Source organism: Felis catus, chromosome F2 (genome assembly GCF_018350175.1).
Source record: "Felis catus isolate Fca126 chromosome F2, F.catus_Fca126_mat1.0, whole genome shotgun sequence".
NCBI lineage: Eukaryota > Metazoa > Chordata > Mammalia > Carnivora > Felidae > Felis > Felis catus.
The window spans coordinates 58525956-58544913 of NC_058385.1; the positions used below are offsets into that span (position 1 = coordinate 58525956).

At 36.2% G+C, this 18958-nt stretch overlaps 1 long non-coding RNA gene across 4 annotated transcripts in view; it reads left to right on the plus strand.

The window, feature by feature from the left end:
* Positions 1–3850, plus strand: part of LOC109496175 — a 593347-nt gene extending 589497 nt beyond the window's left edge. For all 4 annotated transcript variants that reach the window (XR_006592547.1, XR_006592545.1, XR_006592546.1 and 1 more), the window contains 2 exons: positions 128–231; positions 1929–3850. This is a non-coding gene — a long non-coding RNA (uncharacterized LOC109496175). The remainder of the gene's footprint in view (positions 1–127; positions 232–1928) is intronic.
* Positions 3851–18958: the final 15108 nt, after the last annotated feature.

The following is an 18958-nucleotide window of genomic DNA, read 5'->3' on the forward strand; positions in this document are numbered from 1 at the left end:
AAACAGGAGACAGACTCTTTAATTCTATTTTAATCACTGGAGTCCTAGAGTTACAAATATATTATTAAGATTCATTTCCAATATGTGTATATATCTAATTATCCTAAGTCATCTTTCTTGCTTTCAGCACACATTTGTCATCCAAGGGGATACTTCTGAATGTTTTTCCACTGAAACAATGATCCCTCTTCCATGCGTGGCACACTCCTGAGAAAAGGCCAGTTCTATGAGGTAAAATCATTTTCTGATATTTGCAATTTTTCACACTTTTTCCCCATGATTATTTATATTTTACCTTTACCTTTTCTAATTGACCAAACAATTCATTGAATTTACTGTCAAGTCCTTGGTGAGGTACCATGAGACTAGGATTGACATACTCACGTTATGATGTGGTCACTGACAAAATTATAAGTTAGACCTAATATAGTTTAAGGCTCTATATTCCCCATGCATTTTCTAGTTCCTCTCATAGGAACAAATAGGTCCATATTTTAAATTCTGTCTTTAATACCTACCTTAAAATTTTATGAATCATCACTGACATTCCATTGTATATAGACTAGAATTCAATAATTAACTTCTAGACACCTAATGTACAGCATGGTAGTTACTAGAGTTAACAATATTGTAGTGTATACTTATAATTTTCTAAGAGAGTAGATCTCAAGTGTTCGTACTACCATATACACACACAAAGTATATAAGGTGATGAATAGGTTAATTTGCTTGATTGTTGGTAGTCATTTCACACAGCACATTGTACACTATAAATATATAAAGTTTTCATTTGTCAATCATACATCAGTAAGGTTATGGAAAAAAGTAATTGGTTAAAAAAAGAAGAAATGAAAAAGTATTCAAAATCTTTAACAAGGCTTACAATATAATACACAATCTGATTCTGGCAAAATATCTGGTACCTTGTACCAGTGTGAACATACCTCTCTGCATAGCAACATTGAACCAGAATCTAGTTAGCATTTAATAAATGGCTATTTTATGAAGAAACAAATAGAGTTAGTGAATGAATAACAAGCATCCTATGTGATATACAGAATATATCTGCATATGTATTTATTAAATCTCATTGAACTGACTTTGCAAAGACATTTCACCTGATCTGGCAAAAGCTTTAGACACTAAATTACTCTAAAATCAAGTAACAAAAAGAGCATTATAGATATAATTGAAACCTTAAGTTTGTTTTTTTTAATTAAGCTTTTTATTTGGAGTTAATTGTAGATACACATGGAATTGTAAGAACTAATGAAGGGAACTCCCATGCATATCTTATTCAGCTTCTCCATTACTAATGTCTTATCAAACTGTAGTATGATGTCACAACCAGGATATTGACATGGCTACAGTTAAAATACAAAATGTTGTTTATCTTTTTTTTAAGTTTAGTTATTTATTTTGAAAGAGGGAGAGTGATGGGGCGCCTGGGTGGCGCAGTCGGTTAAAGCGTCCGACTTCGGCCAGGTCACGATCTCGCGGTCCGGGAGTTCGAGCCCCGCGTCGGGCTCTGGGCTGATGGCTCAGAGCCTGGAGCCTGTTTCTGATTCTGTGCCTCCCTCTCTCTCTGCCCCTCCCCCGTTCATGCTCTGTCTCTCTCTGTCCCAAAAATAAATAAAAACGTTGAAAAAAATTTAAAAAAAATAAAAAAAAGAAAGAAGGAGAGTGAGAGTGCGAGTGGGGGAGAACTGGAGAGAGACAGAGAAAGAGAGAGAGAGAGGGAATCCCAAGCGGGTTTCGTGCTGTCAGCATGGAGTCCAACATAGGGCTCGAACCCACAAACTGTGAGATCATGACCTGAGCTGAGATAGGTCACTTAACCAACTGAGCCACCCAGGTGCCCCATATCTACAAGCATTTTTGAAAGATCTTGTATTGAAATTCCTCTCATTATGTAATGGTGGTCCTAGGTAAAATTTACGAGATGCCATGGGAAGGTGCTAAACACCTGTCAGTCTACATAGAGAAGATGATAAGCAAGTAAAGTGAAGAGTGCAAAAGATGGTCCATCATTGGGTAAGTGTTATCTATAAGTGACAATTCCTGAACTAATATTACACTGCATGTTAACCAACTAGAATGCAAACAAATTGATACAAAAAAATAAATTCTAGGTAAGGATGAAATAAAGTTAGATGATTGCCTCTGAAAGATATATATCTTTCAACTGAGGCACTTATGTGTTTCTAGTAGTGATTTTAGTTAAGGGGAAAACGTCTATAAGTTATTTGTGTTTAAAGGAAAATGTCTAGAAGGTATTTGTGTTTAAAACCATTTGCCTTTATCTCTTATTATTCTTGTAATTTTTCTGAAATGTAGAAGGCACATATCAATACCTGTAATTGCTGATACGTTGCATATACATAACTAAAGCATATATACCCACTAAATTAAAACCAAATTTATGTGTGCATCTATATCTGTCATGAGATGATTTCAACTGGCGATAGAGTAACTGCATTGCTTAGGCCACAAGAAGCAGCCCGTCAATGGCCCGCAGACTCAGAAGGGAAGTGGTATTTCCTTGGAATTCATAGATCTGCCATTACGTGTCCTCATTTACTCACTCTCACTCAGCCCCTATTAAATATCTGCGTATACTTGGCATTGTTTTAGATGCTTCAGATGTAAAGAAACACATAGATTTTTGTCTTTCTTCAGATATCTGAGAAACCATTGGGGCTTTGACTGTATGCCATTTGTAAATACATATGGAAAGCTATCTGTGATTACAAGAAGACCTGGGAGTGATGTAGACAAAGTTCTGAAAGGCAAATGAGAGCCTTTTGGAGCCAGTTATACCTAAGACAAATGGCAAAGGATAGAGCAGAAATCAGATGCACAGAAAAGAAAAGGGAAGTGGTCCAGGTCACAGGGTTTTGCAACCTCAGCACTGTTGACATTGTGGGCCAATTATTTCTTTGTGTGTAGGCATTCTCACATATTCCCAGCCATTGACAAATGACACTTGGGGGTAGAGTTACCAGATTTAGCAAACAGAGATAAACACTATAGCAAATAAATATAAGACATCAATTCAATTTGCATTTTGGACAAAAAACATTTTTTTTTAGTTTAAGTATGTCCCATATTATGTATTGTTTGTCTGAAATTCAAATTTAATGGGCATCCTGTATTTTTTCTGGCAACCCTAACTGCCTTAAATTGCCTTAAATTGGTTGAAAACTCTGAGTTAGAGGATAACATGATCACATTTTATATTGGATAGCATGATCAAATGTTATATTTGATCCATCAATTTTTGGAGTTCATCAGTTGGGTTTGAGGGACAATGAGTTGACTAGGCTTTGGCATAACCTTTTCAATAGATGTGTATGTCCTCTGTGCCTTGGACTGTTCTAGGTAGAGGGTATAGAGTACAGACAGAAGAGCAAAATTCTCTGTCTGATGGAGCTTACGTTATCATGAGGAGAAGACAACTAGTAAATACATAGCTGAGTAAATTATAAGATCCATCAGGCAGGAGAGACTAGGTTTTGGTGCTGTGGAATCAAGCAAAACCCAAAATCTCTATAACTAAAAACGGTAGAGGATTTTCCCCTGTGTTACATGTCTATCACAGATGGCCACACCTGTCCTTCAAATGACCTTTCCTCTAGCAGCCAAACTGACAGAGCAGCCTCTATCTGCAATATTTGTGCTTGTCCTCAGTGTGGAAAATGAGACTGTAGCAGAATATATGCTGACTCTTAAGATTTCTTAGCCAAAGCAACCACATTTTTCTAAGTTGAGTGGGGTGGTATAAAACTCCTACTGATACATGGTAACAGAAGAGATAGAGCTTTAAAGAAGCTAATGGAGGGGCGCCTGGGCTGATGGCTCAGAGCCTGGAGCCTGTTTCCGATTCTGTGTCTCCCTCTCTCTCTGCCCCTCCCCCGTTCATGCTCTGTCTCTCTCTGTCCCAAAAATAAATAAACGTTGGAAAAAAAAATTTATAAAAAAAAAAAAAAAGAAGCTAATGGAAAATTGGGATCATGATCTCTCAGATTGGTTCCCCATAAAAATGGAACCTGAGATAATGACTTGGTTTCAGGTAGTTTATGGAGGATATTCCTCTAGAAAGCCAGAACAAAGCAGTGGAGAGACTGAGTCAGGGAAGGAAGAAAAGCCAATATGCTGGTGTCCCATAGGGGTTGCTTCTCTGGGCAATGGGGATTTGCAATACCTCTGCTAGCAGCCCCTGAGAAGCACCTGGAATGTCTATTGGAATTCTTTATTTGGAACAAGGGGATGCTGGAGCTTTTTTTACTGGCTCTGTTCTCAGGTGAGCGACACCAAATATAGGCAAACAGCACTACATTCTACTGTATATGTAATGTCAGGCATAGAGAAAAAAAAAAGAGAGGAAAAACAAAAGGGAAAAAAAAGGATTAGAAGACCCGGGTAATGAAGCAAGTAAAATGTTGATTTTTATAATACTGATAAGACAGCTAGGAAAGGGGATATTTGAGCAAAGTTCTATAGGCAATGTGAGAGATCTTTATGGATACCTGGTGGGGGGAAGAAAAAAGAACCCCAGCCAGAGGAATAACAACTACAAAATACCTGTCATAGCAAACCTGGCACCTTCAGAGACCTGGAGCTATAATTCTGCCAGTAAGGACGTTGTAAAATATAAGGGCAGCAGTGTAATAGGGATCAGGAGATCATGGAGATCTGCATAGGCCATTGTAAAGATTTAGGATTGGGGCGCCTGGGCAGTTCAGCTGGTTACGCATCCGACTTCAGCTCAGGTTGTGATCTCAGGGTTCGTGAGTTTGAGACCCACATTGGGCTCTCTGTTGTCAGTACAGAGCCTGCTTCAGATCTCCCTCTCTCTGCCCCTCCCCTGCACTCTCTCCCTTTCTCTCTCTCTCAAAAATAAATAAGCATTAACAAAAAACACATTTAAGATTTAGGATTTACTCTCACGTGAGACTGGGAGTCACCAGAGAATATAGTGCAGAGGAGTGCTGTTACCTGACTAAATATTTAAAAAGATTACTCTGGTTACTATTGAGTAGACTATAAGGGATCAAAATCAGAAAGACCACGTTAAGGGTATTACGATAAGAGAGCTGAGTAGATATAAACATCTACACTGGCTAAACTGGCTAAACATCTAAACTGGCTACACTCTATGGTAGCCATAGAGACAGTGAGAAATGTTCAAAATCTGGATATGTTATGAAAGTATAGCGTTTGGTTTTGCTGATGAATCAATGTGTGACGTAAGAGAAAGAAAATCAACCTAAACACGCACAAGATGGAGCTACCCTGAACTGAATTTGAGGACGAGGAAAGCTAACCTGTGTGAATTATGCCAAAGATGAGAAGTTTATTCACAGAAATCATGATTGGTGTTAAAAATTACTCATTTAGCTCAAATCTAGATTCCCAGTTTGTACTGAGAGGTGACAATTTTCCAGAGATCGCTTGAATTTTTCCACATCTTTTGACCAGACCACTTTTGTTCTAGAATATCTTTTTGAGATGGGTGTATAGCAAACAACATTGGAATGGAGGTGTAGTGTCTCCTTCCTGAGCAAGGGGCAGCCATGCGCTCTGCACATTATACAAGTTTCCCTTAGGTTCTCTAAGGTCTGAGTTCCTCTGCTTTAATGCAACCTACTCTGGGCCAGTTTCCCTCTGGTTCCTTTCAAATTGCCCTGTATAATTTAGGGCTCAGAAAACTGTTACAAGATTGGGCACCTGGCTGGTTCAGTTGGTGGAACATGAGACTCTTGATTTCAGGGTCGTGGGTTTGAGCCCCAATTTGGGCATGGAGCCTACTTAGAAAAGAAAGAAGAAAGAAAGAAAGAAAGAAAGAAAGAAAGAAAGAAAGAAAGAAAGAAAGAAAGAAAGAAAGAAAGAAAAGAAAGAAAGAAAGAAAGAAAGAAAGAAAGAAAGAAAGGAAGGAAGGAAGGAAGGAAGGAAGGAAGGAAGGAAGGAAGGAAGGAAGAAAGAAAGAGGAAGGAAGGAAGGAAGGAAGGAAGGAAGGAAGGAAGGAAGGAAGGAAAAGAAACAGAAAAAGAAAAAGAAAAAGAAAAAAGAAAACTGGTACAAGAAAATGCTTATAACATTGGTTATTGCTATTGCTGAGTGATGAAGTTCTTTGTCTGACCTAGGACACTTGTAACGTTTGCTAGATTTGTGAAACTGTAGCAGAAGATTCAAGTGTATCCACACAGGGGGATTAAATGACATGTGATTATGGAGCAGAGATTGCAATGATGAGTCTACAATTCAAGGAAAGCTAAGGATTGCTAGCTACTACTAGAAGCTAAGAGAGACAGGGAACAAATTTTCCCTCAATTCTCTAGAAAGAACCCTGCCGATAACTTTGATTTCAGACTTTAGCCTCCTAGACTATGAGAGAATAAGCTTCTGTATTGCCACCCAGTTTGCAATACTTTGTTTGAGCAGCCCTAGAAACTAATACACAAATTATAATTGGCATTCTGGAAAAAAAATAATCATTACAGTTGACAAATTGGCACAAGCTCTAATTAGTCAGCATTCTACACATAAGATTGGGGTTTTCAAATCTAGGCAGAACCATATAGTGTTATACTTTTTATTAGTTAAAAGCTGATCATTGAGGAAGTCAGTTCTCCGTATTCTGTTTGAGTTTGCCACGTATTTTTCTTTGTCATTGTCATCTTCCTCACTGTTAGCATTATCATTGTATCCATTATCACCATCTTCAACAACACTGTAAACAAATCTGAAACTATTTAAGCACTTCATTTAGCTTAGCATCATTTTAGATGTATCATCCCTGACATAAAGAACATGAAGAACAACCAAATATTGAACGAGCACATAAATAATGAAGAGTGCACTTCCCTTCCTTAAACCCATTTGTAGCAAACATCATTACAAAGAAATGTTCTTTATAACCAAGTTATTTTGACCATGGGCGCAGGTCCAATCCTGAGTGAACTCCAATAATGCGATTGAATTGAACCCTCTACAATGAATCAAATTACATTGTGGATGATTCTATGATCTCTACCCCAGCAACAGCCGTTTTCAGAACCAAAAATAAGTGTGATTTGCATTACCAGAGTCAAGTGGGTCCAACTTCAGAAATGTTGAGACAGAAGAGGTCGAAGCAAAGATTTCATTAACTCTTTAATTCTCCATTAATTTACATACCCCTGAATGCCACACATTTCCATTTTATTCCCCCCAAAGCCTCCTACAAACTTAAGTAACATTCACGCTGAATGTTACAGGATCTTGCCAAAAGAGAAAGGGAGAGAGAGCAGTAAGAGGAGTGCAGGGGAAATAAAACAAAACGGAAAAGGAGTGAGAGGGAAACTGGCAAGAAGAGAATTCTCTCCATAGTTTACTGCATAGAGATGACAGGATCTGCTTCCCTTTTTCCTCTTCTGAGTTCAAAGCTGGTTTTTTTTTTTTCCCATTCTAATGAATTAGAGAAACTGGGCATCAATTCAAATTTTACTCTAATTCGGCTGACTGGAAATTTGATATCAAATAAAAGATTCATTATAAGATAAGCCTATAACAACACAGCAGTGTGCAAGTACTGCATTTCATCATAATGGAATTCTACCCCTATAAGCTTCCCCAACATATTAATGAATTGTAGAATAAAAATACAAGTATTTGCAATTCAGAGTGAATTTTTGTTTAACAATTATGAGCATGAACACATTTGGATTGGACTGTGGGCTCTTATTTTAGTCATTAAATACATAAACTGCATTACCATTCTATATAATGTAATTTCCATAAATTATTTTTTAATGCAAAACATTCCTTCAGTAGTCTCACGTGAGATAATTAATGCCACTAGTGTATGAAGCAATGAAACTATAGTTTTTTTTTTTCAAGATAAGAATCAAGAAATATTCAGAACACCTACAGTTTGAGAGACTTTTTCAAGGGTAACTTCCCTTGAATTTTACACTAAACAGTATTGTACAAAATTTATATTTTATCAGAGTTTTCAAAATTCTTGTGAGATTTTTTTCCTTCCTTAGGTATCTGAGTAAGTCTAGATCACTCACAGTTTTTGGTGGCAGACCCAGATTCTTCCTCATACCTGATACCTCTTCGAGAAAAGAAGGGTGCTCTGGACTTCCTATAAGCTGTGCTGAGGCAGAAATGATTAGAAAAAAGGTTAAATCACAATCCTATCTTATACAGTGCAGGTTAACAGGTGTAGTCTTTTCTGTTTTTGTCATACAGAGGTCTTTCATAGGAACTTTGAAAATTTTTACATGTTCTGTTTCTAACAAAAATGTACGGTTCCATTTTTCTGAAAGAAATGGACATGAATCTTGATGTGACCTAATGAAAATAATGTACAAAGTCATGACTTATTATTTCTATGTTTACCTGAATAAAAAGGGGGGGGGGGCATTCAATACAAATGAGAGGGAGCTTCAGGCCTAAAAGGAAAAATTTCATCAAGGTCTTCTACACCATCTACAGAACTATATCTTAGCTGTGACCTAAGAATACACCTTAATGGTGGTGATGATGATGATGATGGTAATAATGATAATAATGTATAATTATGTGCTTTAAAGTTCGCAGTGACTTTTCAAATCTATTATTTCATTTCCTCAGTATAGCACCACTATTGAAGTAGGCATTGTAATCCATGTTTTACTAATGAGAAAATTAGCTCAAGGTCTAATATATGAGTAAATAATTCATTCCTTGGATTTAGGAATTCTCAGTCCAAGTTCAGTGCTGTGTTAAAGTATTAAAAATAAAAAAGTCCACAGTACTAACATGAACCATCTGTCCTACTGCAGAGCCTGAGAAGGCCACTAAATATTGAACATTAAAATGTTCAATGGCTTGACACAGCACAGGAAATACAGTCAATGACATTGTATGGTGACAGATGGTAGCTATATTTATGGTGAACACCATATAACGTATGGAGAAGTTGTGCAGCTGAAACTAATGTAACATTGTGTGTCAACTATATTCAGAAATTTAAAAAAAATGGCCTCATTGTAGTGGGATTTCAAATGAAAATTTTTTTGTAATCTTCTCTTCTTCCATCATATTGAAAAAAAAATACCTTTAGCCACTGATCTAGCAAAGCCATTAATGTGATGCATTATATATAATTGCATTTATATATAAAATTGCATTTATATATAAAGCTCTTTGGACAAACCTTCCTCAGAATCCTGTTTCTTCTCTTTTCATTCCCTAGTACATATTTCCTTTTTCCAATCCCAGATGAGCCCTGATTACAGAGTCTATTTTATTATTCTTATGTCCTTGCATTTTTAAGAAAACTTCTGAGAACAGTATGGGCACTTTATCTAAGGGGCTGTTCCCTCTTTGTCATAGGCTGCTCAGGCTGCTGTAAGAAAATACTATGGATTGTATCATTTAAACAGTAGCCATTTATTTTTTCACAGTTCTGGAAGCTCTGGTAGATCAAGGTACCAGCTGATTTCGTTCCTGATGAGGACACTCTTCCTATCTCCCGGATGACTACCATTTTTCTGTGTCGTCACATTGCATATATATATATATATATAGAGAGAGAGAGAGAGAGAGAGAGAGAGAGAGAGCACACTCTCGTCTCTTCCTCTTCTTATAGGGGCACTAATACCATCGCAGGGGCCTCATCCTTGTGACCTTATCTAAACCTAATTACCTCCCAAAGATCCCACCACTAAACATCATCACCTTGGGGATTAGGACTTAACATATAAATTTTGGGGAGGATGTGAACAGTCAGGCTGTAACACCGTTTTACCTGTCTCAATGTCTGGGGAAATAAAACATAATTTTTTTTTTCTGCACAAAGTTTAAGTAGTGGCTTCTTGGACAACAGTCAGGGATTTCTAAGACCAAATCTGTCTGGTATGCATGGAGGTAGAATGGTTATTGACAATGCAGGAAAATAACTTTTATGTACTGAGCACCTCTAGGAGGGAAACTATGATAGACATGGCATGTTCTTCATCTTATTTAATCCTCACAGAAATGCTGTAAAGGATATTTTCTTACTGTGATTTTGTAGATGAAGATATCACTGTTCATAAGGTTTGAGTAGCTCTTTCAAATTACTCACCTTTTAAGTAGCAGAAACCACAAAAGAAACACTTTTTTTAACTGAAAATATCTGCTTTTACCTGTTGTAAATATAGTGCATAAAGTGGGCCTCAATCCAGGGGCTCTGGGTCCCATGAGTATATAGTTTTAGGGTGACATCAATCTCTTTAAAGTGGCCATTTCTCTGTAGCAATAGGAATTTGTACAAGGTAGAATGGGGCAGAAATGGAGTTGATGAGACACCAGAGAAGGCTCTCTAGAGAAGGCTGACTCTAAAATGAGATTTAACGTAAAGGTGATTCTATGTAAATAATAGAGGGACCTTTAATCCAGATGGAGGAAATACTGTGTGTAAAAGCACAGAACTTTGTGCAGTTGTAACCAAACAAAAAATACAAACAAATTTCTCATTGTGGTGGTGGCGGTGCCGATGCTGACAAAGGAGACATTTCGGAAAATTACTAAAGTCCGGTGAGCATGCTTCTGTTGCAAAAGGAGGGATGTATATCCTGAGAAGAGGGGAGGAAAAAAAGCAGAAGACATAAAGCAAAGCCTGAAGTTGCCGCCATGCATGTGTTGAGCTAGTAGTACCTTAGTAGTGGTATCACAGGAAGAGGCAATAATCAGAGGAAGGGTGTTGCATACTTTTTATAAATAAAATGAGTATAATACTAACATTTAAGATGATTAACTATGAACAGCTACTAGCAGTTTTAGAAATTTTAGAATCTTATAAAGTCTCAGAATTTTATAAATTCAAGGCCAAGTTTAACAGCCACACAGAAGTAGATTTTGCTTTTGTAATTTTAATACATTTAGAAAACAAAGGTTTAAACACAAAGGTTTAGACAAAGGTATAGAAAGTCATTTACAGTTCACCGTCTGGAATGACCAAATACTCATTTGATCATTTTATTTTAGATCTCTTTTTTTTAATAAAAGAAAAGGAGTTCATTTAATAAACTCATTCTTCTTTTCTTTAATCTCCCTTATGGCTTCTCTTCAGTCCTTAGAGGTGATTCTTAAACTACTGTGTATGGGATTATTTAGTCTTTGTTTTTATTTTTTAAGTTCATAATCTTATCCCATGTATACATTAATAAAAGTATATATTATTGCTTAAAAAGTATTACTGCTGATAAACACAGAATATTCCTTTCTGTCCTTCCATGTATCTTTTTTTCACACCCAAAACCCTAAGACCAAAATTATTTTGACTCATTTTTGGAATAAGAAGGGAAATGAGAGACACGGAGATTCTCTAGCAGCAACAAAAGCTTCTTTAATGAAAGATTAGGAGCAAAGTGTTTCAGAATAACATCGTTGAAGGAAAAAAAAATCCTGTATTTACAATGACCTGGTCAAAAATATTCAGATGACCAAACACTCATATGTAAGTGGGGTAAAGACCAAATGGTGAGACACTTATGATGAGGTAGGGTGGATCAAAGGAATAATAAATAGATGAAGTCCAAAATGAGAAAAGTCTTTTTAATTTTTTTAATGTTTATTTATTTTTGAGAGACAGAGAGAGACAGAGCGCCAGTGGGGGAGGGGCAGAGAGAGATTGAGACAGAATCCGAAGCAGGCTGCAGGCCCTGAACTGTGGGTACAGAGCCTGACAGGGGACTCGAGCCTGTGAACCAGGAGATCATGACCTGAGCTGGTTGGATGCTTAAACCGAATGAGCCACCCAGGCAGCGTGAGAAAACTCTTTTTTAAAGTCTAATCAGGAAATAAATGTATTCAAATGTAATAACAGGTACTTCATTAACACTGTATTGAAGTTAGAAAAACCTCATTTTTTAGTAAAGTTGCGGGGTACTGTGGGCACATGCTGCAGTTAATAAGAGGCTATAGAATTGAGAAACATCTTTATAACCTAGCTAGGACCTTCTCAAAGAGCTATTCCCTTGTTGAAAACAAGACATTTGATTTATTTGTTGTTCCCTCAAAAAAGTTCTATATGGGGGCGCCTGGGTGGCTCAGTCGGTTAAGTGTCTGACTTCGGCTCAGGTCATGATCTCACAGCTCATGAGTTCAAGTCCCATCTTGGGCTCTGTGCTCACAGCTCAGACCTGGAGCCTGCTTTGATTCTGTGTCTCCCTCTCTCTCTGCCCCTCACCTGCTCACACTCTGTCTCTCTCTCTCTCAAAAATAAATAAATATAAAAAAAATAAAAATAAAAAAAGAGTTCTATATGGTTGTACAAACCCCACAATAATTAACAGTTTGAGGAGAGTTAAAATGGTACATAAAATTTCCAGTGTTTTAGATAGTCATACCAACTCAGTGATGCAATTCAGCAAACTTTGTGTGGATACACATTTGTCCTGACATAATTGAAACAGAAACATTAATTTTCAATTACTGAAGAAATTATTAATTAACACCCATCAATGTGGCTTATAGTATGTCTTTTAGGGCTAATTCCTGTGGAATTAATTTCCTTCACAAATATTTGAGTCCTCCCCAAAGTATGTGGCATCACTCAAGGTGTTGGTGATACCACAGAAAATAATAATAATGTTAGCACAAAATATATTTCTATCCTTGTGGAATTCTAGTATTGCATAATATGTTTGCAAACTCAAATGTTTTCATACCTTCCATAAAGATTAATGCACTTATTTGAATTTTGCCTAACCAAATTATAATGTTGAATGATTGGAAGGGAAATATATCTACCATATGTACAATACTAAGAGGTGATATGAATATAGGGATAAAGAAGCTACTGTCATTCAGATATCATTAAAATATAATAAACCTTATTTCAATTTTCCCATTGTTTTATTTCTAAAATACTATTTTTATTAAATTCTCCTCCAGAAATTTTCTGAAGAAAATATGCTCATATCACTCTAGTTTAGGAAGGTTATAAATACACAATAGCAGATAAGTCCTTACAAGAATCAGGCAGAAAGATATTCATTTTTTTCTTTCCAGTAATATTTCCCAAATGTCTCACCATGGAATTCTTTACCCATGTGTTGGCAATTAATTTCTCAAGAAACCACTACCCAACAGAACATTTTGAGGACTATTTCTCCAAAGTAAACCAGACCTTAGGATTACTATAGTTGTAATGAAAAATATTATTCTCATGGACACTACTAATGTCAATGATATCTATTCTACCATTAAAAAAAAAAGACTCCTACTTTTGACTGGAAGCTTGAATGCTCAGTCAGTGAGCACATTTCTCAGGTCCCGCACAGCATTATATGGCCACGTGACTGGATCTGGGCCACATAAATAAAGTTGGGCCAATGACATTTGTAGAAAAGTAATGAATAGTTTTATGTTATATGCTTAAAGACCTATACGTCTTACAGGTTTTCTCCTTTACTGTTTGTGATGTGGTGCCAAGATGTGGTACCTTAGGTCCAGAGAGGATGATGGAATTGTATAGCTAGACTGAGTCTATCAATAATTTTGTGGAAGAGCTTGCTTTTGATGAAGTGTTACAGTAGAGAGACGTAAATATCAATGTTTTATGAGCCATTATATATTGTGTTTAAAAAGAAGAGTAGGGACAGTTTGGTTGGCTCAGTCAGTTAAGCATCCAACTCTGTGCTGACAGCACAGATTCTTGGATTGGGATTCTCTCTCCCCCAATTTCTCGGCCTCTCCCCCACTCTCCCTTGTTCTCTCTTTTTCAAAATAAACAATCATTAAAAAAATTTAAAATGGAAGACGAGACCAATGCTTATTTTAAGATTATTGAATGCAAAAAGTCGCATGACATAAAAACCGCTATTTTTTAATGCCTAGGTTTACCAATTTTTTCAAGTTATATGATAGCTTGGAGGATAAGGATAATATTTCCTTTTATGTACAAATTTACATCAACTTCAAATATTTCAAATTCCAGTAAAACAATCTGTGACCAACAGACATGCAATCACTAGTATACTGCATCTTTCTAGTTCTCCTAATTGGTTCCTACTGCTGCGCACAGTCCCTTTGAGTAGTAGTCTACAAGACAGGAGCAGTAACATTATACACAACAGCCTTTTATCATCATGTTTCTAGGTATCACTTTTTGCAATCACTTTCAATCACCAACTCCTCTTTTTATATTTTTATTCTCCCTAGTGTAAATGTTGTATCATTTTAGGGAAAATGGTAACTAAATCTTCCTCATACAAAGTTTAGCTAGAGGTTTTCTATTACACTGAGGTTAAGTCCCACTCAGTAGGGAGAGGGAAGCTCTGAAAAATGGTATATACTTGTTTTGAGGACTAAATGAGATCATTGCATGCAGCATTTATGGAATGTTAAACTAAATGTTCCTGTGTATATGAGTTAACACTATCATCATTATCATCATCATCACCTATAAGTAACTTTTGAGACCACAGCCCTCACTTTTAGCCTAGCCCAAGATCGTTGTCATGTGTTTTTAAGCCCTTCAACTTTCCTCTGATGTCTTGCTATGTAATCCTACAACTTTTTCAGTCACAGGACAAATTTTATGTTTCCCATGAACACTGTGCCAATGAGTTTTTTCCTTCTTTTCTCTCTTTGCACAGCTTATTTAGCATATATTGCACTGCAACTACTTATTATTCTTTTGTTTATGTATCTTCTTGTTGCCATATCACTTTAATTAGATAAGCTGGTTTTTAAAGCTTGTTGAGATAACATATGTACAGAAAAGTGAATGAAATATATTAATCTAAGTGTAATCTTGATGAATTTTTACCTAGCATACTCCAATAAAACCACCATTCATATCAAGATGTAAATCATCTCCAGGTACCTGTAAGATTTACTTTTATACCTTCCTGGTCTATAGCACTCTTACGTCCCCTCCCACAGGAACATGCACTTTCCTGACTCATGTAACCATAGATTAGTTTTGCCTGCTGTTGAAGTAATGCATGGAAGCTTATTGTTCTAGTGTTTTTTTAAATGTCTATCTTGAAATAATTACAGATTGACAAGAAGTTGCAGAGAAATGTACAGGGAGATCCTGTGTACCACTGACCTAGCGTTCACTAATCTTGCATAGCTATAATACAGTATCATAACCAGGAAATAGATATTAGTATGATCTACAGATTTCACCAGTTATGCATATGTACACTCAATTGTATGTGTGTGTGTGTGTGTGTGTGTGTGTGTGTGTGTGTGTTTATCTGCAATAAAAACGCATTTATAGATTTAAGTCACTAAAGCGCAAGACACAGAACTATACTGTTATCCCACGCCCTCTGGTACTTTTCCTTTAGCCATACCCAGGCATCATCACAACACCCATCTACCTTCCATCTTTAAACCTTGGCAAACACCAATCTCTTCTTCATCTCTATGAGCTTGCCATTTTAAGAATATTGTATAGATGGGATTACATAGTGTGTATCATTTTGAGATTGCCTTTTGTTTCATGCAGTGTAATTCTTTTGCTGTTCCTCCAAATTGTGTGCATAGCATTAGTTTGTTATTTTTTATTGTTGAGTAGTATTTCACGGTAGGGGTGTACCACATTTTGTTTAATCATTCACCCATTGAGAAATATTCGGGCCGTTTCCAGTTTTGGCCATTACAAATAAAGGTTCTATGAGCATCACACACAAATATGTGTGAATGTAAGTTTTTATTTCTCTGGGATAAATGCCCAATATTTCAATTACTGTTTATTGTTAGATTAAAAAAAGCCCCACTAAACTCTTTTCCAATGTGTCTGTAATATTTTACATTCCCAACAGCAATGTGTAGTAATTTTCTTTTCATCTTTGCCATTGCTGGAGTAACCACTATTTTTTTTTTATTTTAGCCATTCTGTTATGTGTGGTTTTAATTTGCATTGGATTGAGGTTTTAATTAGCATTTTCCTAATGACTAATGGTGTTGAACATCTTTTCAACTGCTTATTTGTCATGTATGTATTCTTTTCAATGTAATGTATGTTCATATATTTTTCTAATTTTTAATTTGATTGTTGTTTTTATTAAATTTTGGATTTGGAATTTCTTCAAATATTCCAGATGCAAATCAAGACAGTGTGGTAGTTACAGAGTGATAGTTATACAGATGAATGGAACAGAATAGAGACCTCAGAAATTGACTCACAAAAATTTGCCTAAATGACAAAAGTCCAAAAGCAATTTAAAAGAGAAGGGATGGGTTTTTCAACAAATTGTGCTAAAGCAATTGGACATCTGTAGGTAAAAAATAAGCCTCACCTAAGTTTCATATTTTACACAAAAATTAACTCAAAATTGTTCATGAAGTTAAATGTAAGTAGAAATCTAATGTTTAGAAAAGAAGAAAACATAGGAGTAGACAAAAAATATACTTAAACTTGACGCTAAATTCATGACTCATGCAAACACAAGTTCACAACTGGACATCATGAAAATTATAAACTTTGTTAAGAGGATGAATAGAAAAGCGAGAAACTGGGAGAAAATATTTCCAAATGATTTTTAACACTTTTTAGGGCAGGAATTATATTTGTGTGTCTTGCTCGCACTTATCTACAAACATTTCCTAAATAAAAATAGTACATGGTAAGTTTGAGAAAACCTGTTGAGATAAAACCTGAAAGTTGGCTGACAGAGACATTCTAACTCTACTTGGGTATTGGAGAGGGCAAATTATTCTGGAATGCAAAGAGAAAAGTCCGATTTGGTATTACATAATTCACGAAAGAAAATGCAAAACATTTTTGAGATCTTCAATTTCCCGTGGACCCTGTTTCACACGATGTTTCTGTGAGAATGATGTGCATGCATTGTTTACCATGCATGGGTCATACTCTAATGTTCTTGTTGACAAATATAATTGATTGCAATGGAACTACTCTTGACAGGGCTCAGTCTGCTTGTTTTGCAGAATTTGAGTGTCCTACCACAGTGTTGCTTCAAGACAGCAGGAAAAAAGTACCAATCTCCCTGAAAAGTCCTTTTAGATATATCCTGGCTATCAAATGTCAATGCAGCTGACAAAGTGGCCAGCAAACTGCAAGTACTAGATATCACATGGTGATTATAAAAATTTACAGCTGTCAGCTAAAATGAGAATATCTCCCATGGGTGTGGAAGTAAAATGTGAGGATTAGCTGATGAAGCATTCTGCTCTGGCTTTTTCTTTCATGAACTAAGATCACAGAGATGTGAGAATGTCATCCACAAGGTTCAACAAAATGTTCACCAGAATTTAGAACATGATATAAGACTTTGTGAAAACATCTTTCTTACAGAAGACAGAATTTTTCAACTCCTTTGAAAGGCAGGGTGAAGTTCTTAATTGGCAGGATAAACTCAGAAAAGATTAAAACTCACCTTAATTAGCATCCCACATCTTAAGCAATGAATCCTATTCCACAGTAATCTTTGCTCGTGGCATAAGTATTGCTGCCATGTTAAGGATGCTGCTCATCTAAAGATAAAGATCAGTTTCTCAATCATGTCTAGCGAGGTCTAGGGCTTTTGAAGAAAGAAGGGATGTGACTGAATTTGATTCAATATTTTCACTTCCCTAACAGGAATTTTTTTTTTTTTTTATGAGACAATGTGTTCATACAATTGTTTGGAAACATACCCTTATCAAGAAATGTGGATGAGCTCAATACATTGTTATTTGTATTTTTTCTGACTATGGATGCAGTCATGTTTAATATAAGAAAATGGCTAATTCAGCATGGTATAGAGATCAGCAAAAAATACAGAAACTTCCTAGAGGTGAAGCAGACACAGATAAAGAATGAACAACAACAAAAAAGAATGAACATGAGGCGCATATAGTTTCCTATAGCTCATACATATTACTCTCTCAAGCCATCTTATCACCACATTTATAAGATCAATCTACCTTATTAGTACACAATTCTGTATCCAGTCACTCTCTAATGCAACACTTTATCTCTCCTGGATATGTGCTACCTTGATTTCTCTATCTGCAGTTTCTTTCCATTACATCTTCAATCTTAGGTCAACTTTTCTAAAGCAGAGTTCTGATCACAATATTTACATACTCACAAATTTTACTACCAAATAAAGCCATAATGAATTAGCATGACTTTCAAAGTCACCAGCTTTTTGACCTCAATTTATTATTGCAAAGGTACTTCCCACTCTTTTCCTTCAGTTATCTAAGTAAATTAGATATGCCATGCAGGATACCCACTCTTAATATGGCCTCCTTTCACTGGAGTTTCCCTACTGGTGTGTATTTTATTTTCAGTATTAAACTTAGAATCAATATAAAACATTGGAGAAGCCACTTGTAATGCACTCAGAAAAAATGCAATATACTGGGATGTATGTCATGACTTTACGAGGAAAGCAAATCTGGTAAAAATAAATTTCTTTCTAAAAGTTTGAATGGGATACAATCAATTGGATGAGTTACTGAGCAGTGGGTATTGATGCTAATACATGCAAATTTAGAATCTTGAAGCATCTGAGACCATGAGTACTGAAGCTGAACTAAAGCTACAAAGAGATAAAATATATAATAATCAAAAGCAGTAGGAGTGTGTCATTGTACAACCTGAGGAAAGGACTGTAAGAGGGATGCCAGCAGGCATGAGCAGAGGGTGCTAATTTCTGCACAGGAGGCAAACTATGTAAGAAGTCAGCAACGTGAAAAAGGCTCTACCAAACAGGAATTGTCACAGCATTGTCAGTCAGAGGAAGTCTTCCTTGAGGCTACTTCCTATAATATCCATCCAGCTGATAATGACACCATGTAACTGGGGTGTGAATTTGTTTTGTTTTGTTTACTGAGAAATTACCTTTTCTATTTCCATAGAATTTTTAAATCCTTCTTGAGCCTCAAGTTGGTTGTAGAGAGTACACCATTAGGTGCATGTAAAAAGGTAAAGACCATAGAGAATGCCTAAGTGCTTACTTGGAGACTGGTC